The following is a 7,923-nucleotide window of genomic DNA, read 5'->3' as shown; positions in this document are numbered from 1 at the left end:
GGGTGAGCCTGGGAGCCCCCCAGGAGCAAGGGGTGAGCCTGGGAGCCCCCCAGGAGCAGGGAGTGAGCCTGGGAGCCCCCCAGGAGCAGGGAGTGAGCCTGGGAGCCCCCCAAGAGTGGGCAGTTGGCCCCAGGGCACAGCACCAGCCTGAAGGGGAAGGGGAAGGGGAAGGGGAAGCAAGCCCAGGCGTGCAGTGGGGCCAGCAGGAGGAAGGAGGGGTGGTCAGGGGCCTGCAGGAGGAAGGAGGCCTGAGGCCAGGCCAACAGGAGGAGGTGCTGGGGCTGGGCGTGCAGGAGGAGGCACTCAGGCCTGGTGTGCAAGAGCAGCCTCACGAACCAGAGTGGCTGAGCCCAGGTGTGCAGGAAACAGGGGGGGCCGTGGGTGCGCAGCAGCCGCAGCGCAGGGAGGGCAGACGGCGAGCAGCACAGGTGTAGGGCGGGAGAGGCGCAAGCCCCGGAGCTTAGTGCTGTCTGTGGAGTACCAGTGCCAGCTGGTGAGCTCAGCAGGGTGGCTTCAGCACTGACACCACCCGCATCTCGGAGTGCGGCAGTGCAGTGCAGTCACTGTCCCCAGCAGCCCTGGATGTCCCTTGCATGCAGCGTGTCCAGAGCCAGGAAGTACCAGTAGGAGGAGCCAGAGCTGTAGCATCTCTGCCAGTCTGGCTGGCTGGGAGCATAGCAGCAACACCGTCATCGTGCATTGAACCCAGGCGCCAAACAGCAGCACTGCCCTATCACTGTGCAAGAAGTTTGGCACTGCAAAACTGCGTGCAGGGAGCCTGATCATGGACACCAAGAACAGCCGCAGCACGCAGTGAATCTGCCAGTGTGTAGCAGCAGCATTTTACTCGCTTGGAGAATAGCGGAAGCAGCAATGCCTTTAGCACACAGTGAGCCTGGCAGTGCATTGCAACAGAACTCTGCATGAGCCTGGCAACATCCCGCATGGCTACCAGCTTAGCCTTCCTGGAATGTATCCACAGCAGTGACTTGCCAGTGCGGTGAGCCTGGCAGTGCACAGCCACAGCACTGTGCAGTGTGCCTAGCAGCATTGCTATCAGCTTAGCCTTCCTGGAATATAACCACAGCAGTGACTTTCCCGTGCAGTGAGTCTGACGGTGTGCAGCCACAGTGCTGTGCAGTGATCCTGGTGGCATCCTGGAATATAATGATGACAGTGACTTTCCAATGCAGTGTGCTTGGCAGTGCATAGACACATTGTGAACCTGATGGCATCGCTACCAGCTTAGCCTTCCTGGAATATAACCGCAGCAGTGACTTGACCGTGCAGTGAGCCTGGCAGTGTGCAGCCACAGCACAGTGCATGAGCCTGGCAGCATCCAGTGCAGCAGCATCACTACCAGCTTAGCCTTCCTGGAATATAACCACAGCAGTGACTTTCCCATGCAGTGAGTTTGGCAGTGTGCAGCCCTAGTGCAGTGAGTGAACCTGGCAGCATCCAGTGCAGCAGCATTGCTACCAGTTTGACCTTCCTGAAATATAGCCACAGCAGTGACTTTCCCATGCAGTGAGTTGGCAGCGTACAGCCAAAGCATTGTGCCTGAGCCTGGCAGCGTTCAGTGCATCAGCATCACTACCAGCTTAGCCCGCCTGGAATATAACCACAGCAGTGACTTTCCCTTGCAGTGATCCTGGCAACATGCAGTGAGCCGGGCAGAGTGCAGCCGCAATGCTGTGAATGAGCCTGGCAGCATCCAGTGTAGCAGCATTGCTACCAGCTTAGCATTCCTGGAATATAAGCATAGCAGTGACTTTCCTGCGCAGTGGGTTTATAACCCGTCCAGCCTGGCAGCTTGTGTGCACAGCACCAGAGGAAGGAGGCGGCCCTGAGGATAGAGTGGCAGCGCTGTCACCAGCCTGGGAGTTACAGCAGCAGCAAGAGAGGATGGGGAGTCTGGAGGGAAGGAACTGGCGATAGAAACGGACGGGTAAGGGGACTGCTAAGCTTTTGTGTTCTCATCACTGCTGACGTGGCTCAGGGTGTCTTGTGCTGATGGGAAGTGTCTGGGTTAGTTCTCAGCACGGGCAAGTAATGGCAGAATGAACAGCTAGCGTGTCTGGGTGTAGCACTGGCCTGTACTGGAGGTGTCAGGATGGCTCTTATGTGTATCATAAGCCCTATACTGCTGAATTCTCCTTTTGGTCAGGTGACAGGGAGCAGTGACGCTGCTGCAGAGTTGTGAGAGGCTGTGGTGTGCCACTCAGTGGCGCCTCGAGCATGGTTCCTTTTGCTGGTGTCTTTGTAGTTTGTCTCCTTTGTCTGCGGGGAAAGGGGCAAAGCTGAATTTTCTTCTCCCAGTTACAGTGAGTGGCATCTTGTGGCCTGCAGCTGCTGAGGTGGAAAGGCTTAACCAGGAAGCAGCCCAGAGCTGCCACAGCCTAGGCATTGCGCAGGATCCCTGTTGGCGGGCAGGCACAGTAGCCCCAGTGTCGCCCGTTGGGGGGCTTGGCTGGAATCAATATGGTGTAACTGAACCACTGCACCTGTGCTGAGCCCATGCAGGAAACCTGCGCTAGCTTCCTTCCTCCATCCTGCTGTGCCTGCCCAGGGCGTGGGAGGGCTGCCGGGCACCAAGCCAGCGGAAGTCAGTCATAATGGGGCCACCAGTTGGACCCATTGAGCAGCTCAGCCACCCTCCCACTCCTGTACATCATCCCTGGGGCAGGAGTGGCTGCGGAGAGTCCTGCCAGGGGCTGATCCTGGCATCTGCTTGGGGCTCCTCCTTTCTAGCAGCCCCTGGCTAGTGGCAGTTTGACAAGTCCGAAACACTCCCAGCCCCACCTGGGCAGCTGGAAGGGAGAGTCCTCTTAATCCCACCCCTCGTGCAGCCGCCGTCGCCGAAGTCCTCTTCCCCCGTGGGTACAGTAACTCCAGTGCGGGCATCTGCTGCTCAGTCCTGCTTGCCTCGCAGCAGCCTGAGTGGTGAGGATTTGTGCAATCTCATCCTTGTCCTGGGGTATCCCAACAGCAGGTGTGAAACTGACTAGAGCTCGGTAAATTTCAGGCTGCCCCTGTCTGGCAAAGCCCTGAGCTGCACTCAAGGCACAGGAGCTGTCTGTCTGCAGACTCAGGCAGGTGATGCTGCGTCCAGCTCGGACTTGGGCCGCAGAGACTAAAGACCCTTTCAAAAATCAAAACGTTAACTTCTGCTGAGACTGCTAGCTGGGCCCGCCTGCGGCCCTGGGACAAGCCACTGGCTCCCTCTTGCTCAGAGCGCAGCTGGTAGCTGGTGGAGAGGATGTGTCATGGGAAGCTGCTCCAGGGCCCCTTGCAGCTTCAGGGAAAGGGTTAATCCCAGCCCCAGCCTGAATTGCCTTTGGTACTGGTGTGAGGCTCCCTCCTATCTCATCTCTGGGCTGCTGCGTGCTCCTTCTGCTGGCTAGCTCCGCTTCTCCCCAGCACTGCCTGAGCCTGGCGGAGCTGCCCTCCCTGTGCGGTAGGCAGAAGCCCTGCCACGCACTGCTCTATGGAAGGGCTGGCTGGAACTGGCCTCCTCCCGATCGCTCTAAGGCCTGCTGCTCTCTCCCTGCAGCGCCCTGGGAGTTGGGATGTTAATGTTTAGCAGGGTAACCTGGTTACTGTTCACTGGTGGGTTGCTCCAGCCACGGGCAGGGGGCACTCCAGTGTGGCTGGAGCAGCCCTCGTCCACGGAGGGCCTGGGAGCAGAGACAGCGGGGGCTCGCCAGCTGAGTTCCCTGAAAGCTGAGCTCTGCCGTTCAGCCTGTGTGTGCCCACCCCTGTGGGCCTACACTCACAGGTGCAGGTCCCACGCCTGAGGAGTGCAGCCCCCCAGGAGAGAGTCAGGTGCTGCTCAGCTGATTAGCAGAGCGCCCGCAGCTCACAGCCTGTGTTTCTATTGGTTGTGCACATCTGGACAGGCCTTGGTGCACATAACAAAATTTATTCTGCCCATGGATGGCAAATGTTAGCGGAAAAACTGCTCACCAGCCTGGCTGCAGCAGCCCCCATCTGGGGCAGGGGAACCCCCCTGCCCCATTTAATCAATTAACATTTAACCAGTTAACTAATTAAATGGGATTTTACATCCCTACCTCAGAGACTCTCAAATAGCATGTTGCCTGGTCTGGAATGAGCAGCAGCAGGCCCTGCTGAGTACAGAGGACTTGGGCTGGTGGGGCCCAGAATGGTCCAGCAGCCAAGGGACTGGGGCCCGAATGTGGGGCGGCGGTGCTGTCGCGTGTCCGGACGCGCAGGCTGTGGAACAGGCTCCCAATAAGATGCTCTCAGCATATCCCAAAACAGAATTTCTCTTCCCCTCCCTCCCCTGTTCCTGCTAATCCTTGGCTGGGTGGGGCCGTGGGCAGGCCTGGCTTGCTGCTCCTTGGGTACCAGTCCGATGGGGAGCTGCTTCCACGCTTCACTGCAGTGCGGAAACCCTGTGAGTGTTTCTCCTCTGGCAGAGTTGGCTGGATCCCGAGGTGCCTGGGGGACTTGTGCTTCTGGGTTCCCTCCCCAGCCCTGCCCTCGCTGAAGCCTCAAGCGCTCAGAGGTTGGGCTTGCTCGCCTGCAAACGTCCGAGCCTTCCTGCCGCACAGGGCTGCGTACCAGGCCCAGGACAAGTGTTAATTGCCTCTCCCCACCGCGCCGGCGCCTGGCTGGAGCAGACAGCCGGGAGCTGGGTCGTCCGGGGGTGCCGGCTGCAGGATTGGCCTGGGATCTGCTCCCTGGACCTCGGGGTGTTCAGACCCGCAGTTGGAGTGGGGCCCGTCCCTTGGGGCGCCTCAGATCTGGGGCGCTCTCCCCTGCCAGGCTCTGCTGTTCCCACTTGCTCCCAAGAGCTCTCATTCTTAGCGTGCTGATCTCGACGCCAGCGCTGGGACTCAAAATACAGTGGCCCGCACCTCCAGCCGCCTCTCCTGGCCGGCCCAGCCCTCCCTCCCTGCCACCCAGCGGTACTGTGTCTGACTGACCTGGACCCATCCTGGTGCACTGCTTGTCTCTGGGATTTTTCCCTCCTTGGGAGCGGGTGCCTCTGGCTGGGCCGCTCAGCTGCTGCTGGGCCGGGGTGCTACTCTGGTGGGCTGCTGGCTCTGCCTTCCTGGAGCTCCTCTATCCAGGGTCCTGCTCCCAGCAGAGCCCTCAGGAGGGAGGGGGGTTCCCTCAAAGGCTCTGAGGGGCCTTGTGGGGCTGGGTGCAGAGTGAACTGTCCCTCGCCAGCTCTTGGTGTGAATTGAAACGTTGGGGACAGTGGCTTTGGGGCTGGGTGCAGAGCGAACTGCCCCCCCAGCCGTGAAAGCAGAGAGGCCTGGTCTGTGTGTGTGGAGCCGGAGGCTGGGGCCCACCAATTCCCCACCAAGAAGGGGTGCTGACCAGCAAGAGAGGATGGAACTAACTAGTTTTGTCTCGTGGGAGCAGGCCAGTACAGTGCTTTCTGCAAGGCCTGCTCTGCACTACCCCAGCCACACACCACTGCAGGTGTGGCTGGGGGAGCCTCTGGTCCCTGCTACGCAGCCCGTCTGCTGAGTCTGACTCCTCCCCACAAGCAAGGGGGGACCCTGCTGCTCAGGTTGGGTTTGGTTCGGTGGAGTCCGGTCGCCGTTCCCCGAAGCTGAGCACGGCGCGAGATGCCACGGGGTGGCTCCGGGAAACGACCGGCAGTGGCTCTGCTCCGCACAGACGGAGCCTGCGGTGGGGGAACCGGATTGCCAATGTCGGCTAGTGCAGTGAGCTAGAGCATGGGGGTTGCTCACCTGTAGCTTTGGAGCTAGCGGCGGTCAGGAATGCTGCCCCCTCGTGCAGCCTTGCCCCAGCAGCCTGTTCTCCTCCTCCCGCCCCCCAGCAGCTCGGTGCTCTGGCCGGCCTGGCAAACGCCGGGCGCCTGGGCAGTCTGACTGCCGGGGGAAAGGTGGGCTTGTCATGCACCCCGACCAACTCCACAGCCATCTCGTCCTCCCTCCCCGCCCGGCCGTGCCAAGAGCCCTTGCTCCTGAGTGACGTCACGCGGGGGGTCGAAGGTGCTCCGCCCGTGCAGGATGGCCACGCTGGGTGCCTGGCAGTGACCAGGGCCAGATGTCTTGCTGAGGAGAACAGGGTGAGTCCTGAGCGGTCGGGGAGTGCTTCAGGACCTAGGCTGTGACCATCGCTGCCAACAGCCACGCGGGGACCTCCGGGGGTGGCTCTCCTGAAGCCAGGCTGGGGGCTCCCTCCCCCCGCCCAGTGCTCCGGGTCTCCCTCTCTGCCCCACCGCCCTTCGCAGGCTGTGGCTGCAGAAAGCTCTTTTGTGGCTGTGTCCGGGGCCGGAGCCGAGACAAAGGGGCCCTTCTCCCTGGAGCGAGTGGGAAGTGAGGCAGGCCTGGCTGGGGGCAGGGCGGCCTGGGGCTGCGTTCCGGCGGGGGGGCGGCCCTTCCATCGGCACACCGCCTTCCCCAGCATTCTGCTCCTGTGTTCCCAGCCTCCCTGCCCCTGCGGCACCCCTGAGGTCCCTGAGTGGGGGCTCTGCCCCCGCAGCAGCTGCATCCAAGTGTCCTGTGCCCCGTAGTGCAGTCTGCCTGGGGGAGTCCCCTCTGTCACTCGGACAGTAGAGGGAATCGCTTTCCCACCCTGCGCGCTCAGCTTGTCGGGGTGCTGGAAGTGTCCCCCAGTGGGGCACTCCCTGTTGGCAGCCAGTGGTAGGGGCCAGCCAGCCACGGTCGCTAGCCTGTGATTACCTGGGCTGACAGCCCCAAGCCACTCCCACGCTCGCTGTGCCAGGCGGTGGGATATTGCGGCCTTGGGACGGGTCTGGCCCAGGCTGGTTGATGGGGCACCTGCGAGATGAAGGGAGCGACCCCCGACTGTGCTGGCGGTGAGGTCACCAGACCCCCCTGCCCTGTGAGCTCCCCTAGGCCTGCTGTGCTGCTGGCCTGGGAAGGGAGGCCACAGCTGACCACAGGGAAAGCTGGGCCTGGGCTCTCCGTGCCCCTGAGCAGGTTCCTTGCCACCCCTGTGCTGGGGACTGTCCTGCAGCCCCTGGCTCCACCCAGCAGGGAGCACGTGGGCCTTGGGAGTGCTGAGGGCTCAGGTGAGGCCGGGGAGACACACTAGACAGGACCTGCCGGGTGTTTTGTGTCTCCAACACATTGGGGGATGGTGCGAGAGCAGCTGTTGGGGGCTGGAATCATCCCCTTCGTGCCCACGTGTGGCACACCCCTGCCCTGCCGGGCACGCTCCCCAGCCCACGTACGGTGGCTGGGTGCCAGGCAGCTGTGGTGCAGGCAGGAAGCAGCGCTGTGGGGCTGGCTGGCTCTGCAGAACCATCGGGCAGGTCTGTACTTCTCTGGGCACCGAGGGAAGCTGCAAGAGTCAGGCTGGGGAGTTTCCCAGCTTCCTGGAGCCAGGCAGGAGCCCCAGGCCCGGGCTGCCCCCTGGCCCACAGGGGAGCTGCCCTAAGGCCCTTGCTCTGGCGGGTGGGAATGTGCCTCTCGGAGCTGCAGGGGAGCGAGTCCCTGGCAGGGTGGGGCTGCGCCTCTGGACCCAGCCTCAGGGTGAGTCCCCCACCACCGTGGGCTTCTCTCGGCCGGAGGGGCCCAGAGTCTCTTGGGCTGGGCTGCAGCCCACCCCGCCCATGCCTCATCTGTCTGGTGCCCTCTGCCCCCAGCCTCCTGCATGCTCCCCCCAGGCACCTGCACCCTGTGGGGCTTGGCCTGGCCTGAGGCTGTGGACCCTGCCCTGGGCAGAGCCCCGGGGCCCAAATGTGCTGCATGGGGGGCAGGTGGAGTGCAGGTTCAGTAGCCATCGGGGTCATCCCCAGCAGCCAGAGCCCTGCTGTCCTTGGTCTCTGGCTGCCCTGAAGGGCCTATGGCGGTGCCCCCGCCCCCTCCATGGCACGGCTGGTCCAGCTTGGGACCCACGTCACGTGGGCCTGGCTGGCTGGGGTTACGCTGGCACTGTCCCTTTAAGAGC

General features: G+C 62.4%; 1 protein-coding gene across 2 annotated transcripts in view; it reads left to right on the top strand.

Annotated features, from left to right (window-relative positions):
• Positions 1-286: 286 nt before the first annotated feature.
• The window catches only part of TNK2 (tyrosine kinase non receptor 2), a 46,073-nt gene continuing 38,436 nt past the window's right edge, over positions 287-7,923 (top strand). For both annotated transcript variants that reach the window (XM_075004159.1, XM_075004157.1), the window contains exon 1: positions 287-1,948. The gene's annotated coding sequence lies outside the window, so the exon portion shown is untranslated. The remainder of the gene's footprint in view (positions 1,949-7,923) is intronic.

This window comes from Carettochelys insculpta, chromosome 10 (assembly GCF_033958435.1).
Source record: "Carettochelys insculpta isolate YL-2023 chromosome 10, ASM3395843v1, whole genome shotgun sequence".
Taxonomy (NCBI): Eukaryota; Metazoa; Chordata; order Testudines; family Carettochelyidae; genus Carettochelys; species Carettochelys insculpta.
The sequence above is the reverse complement of the archived record's forward strand: the minus strand, read 5'-3'. Positions and strand labels throughout refer to the sequence as shown.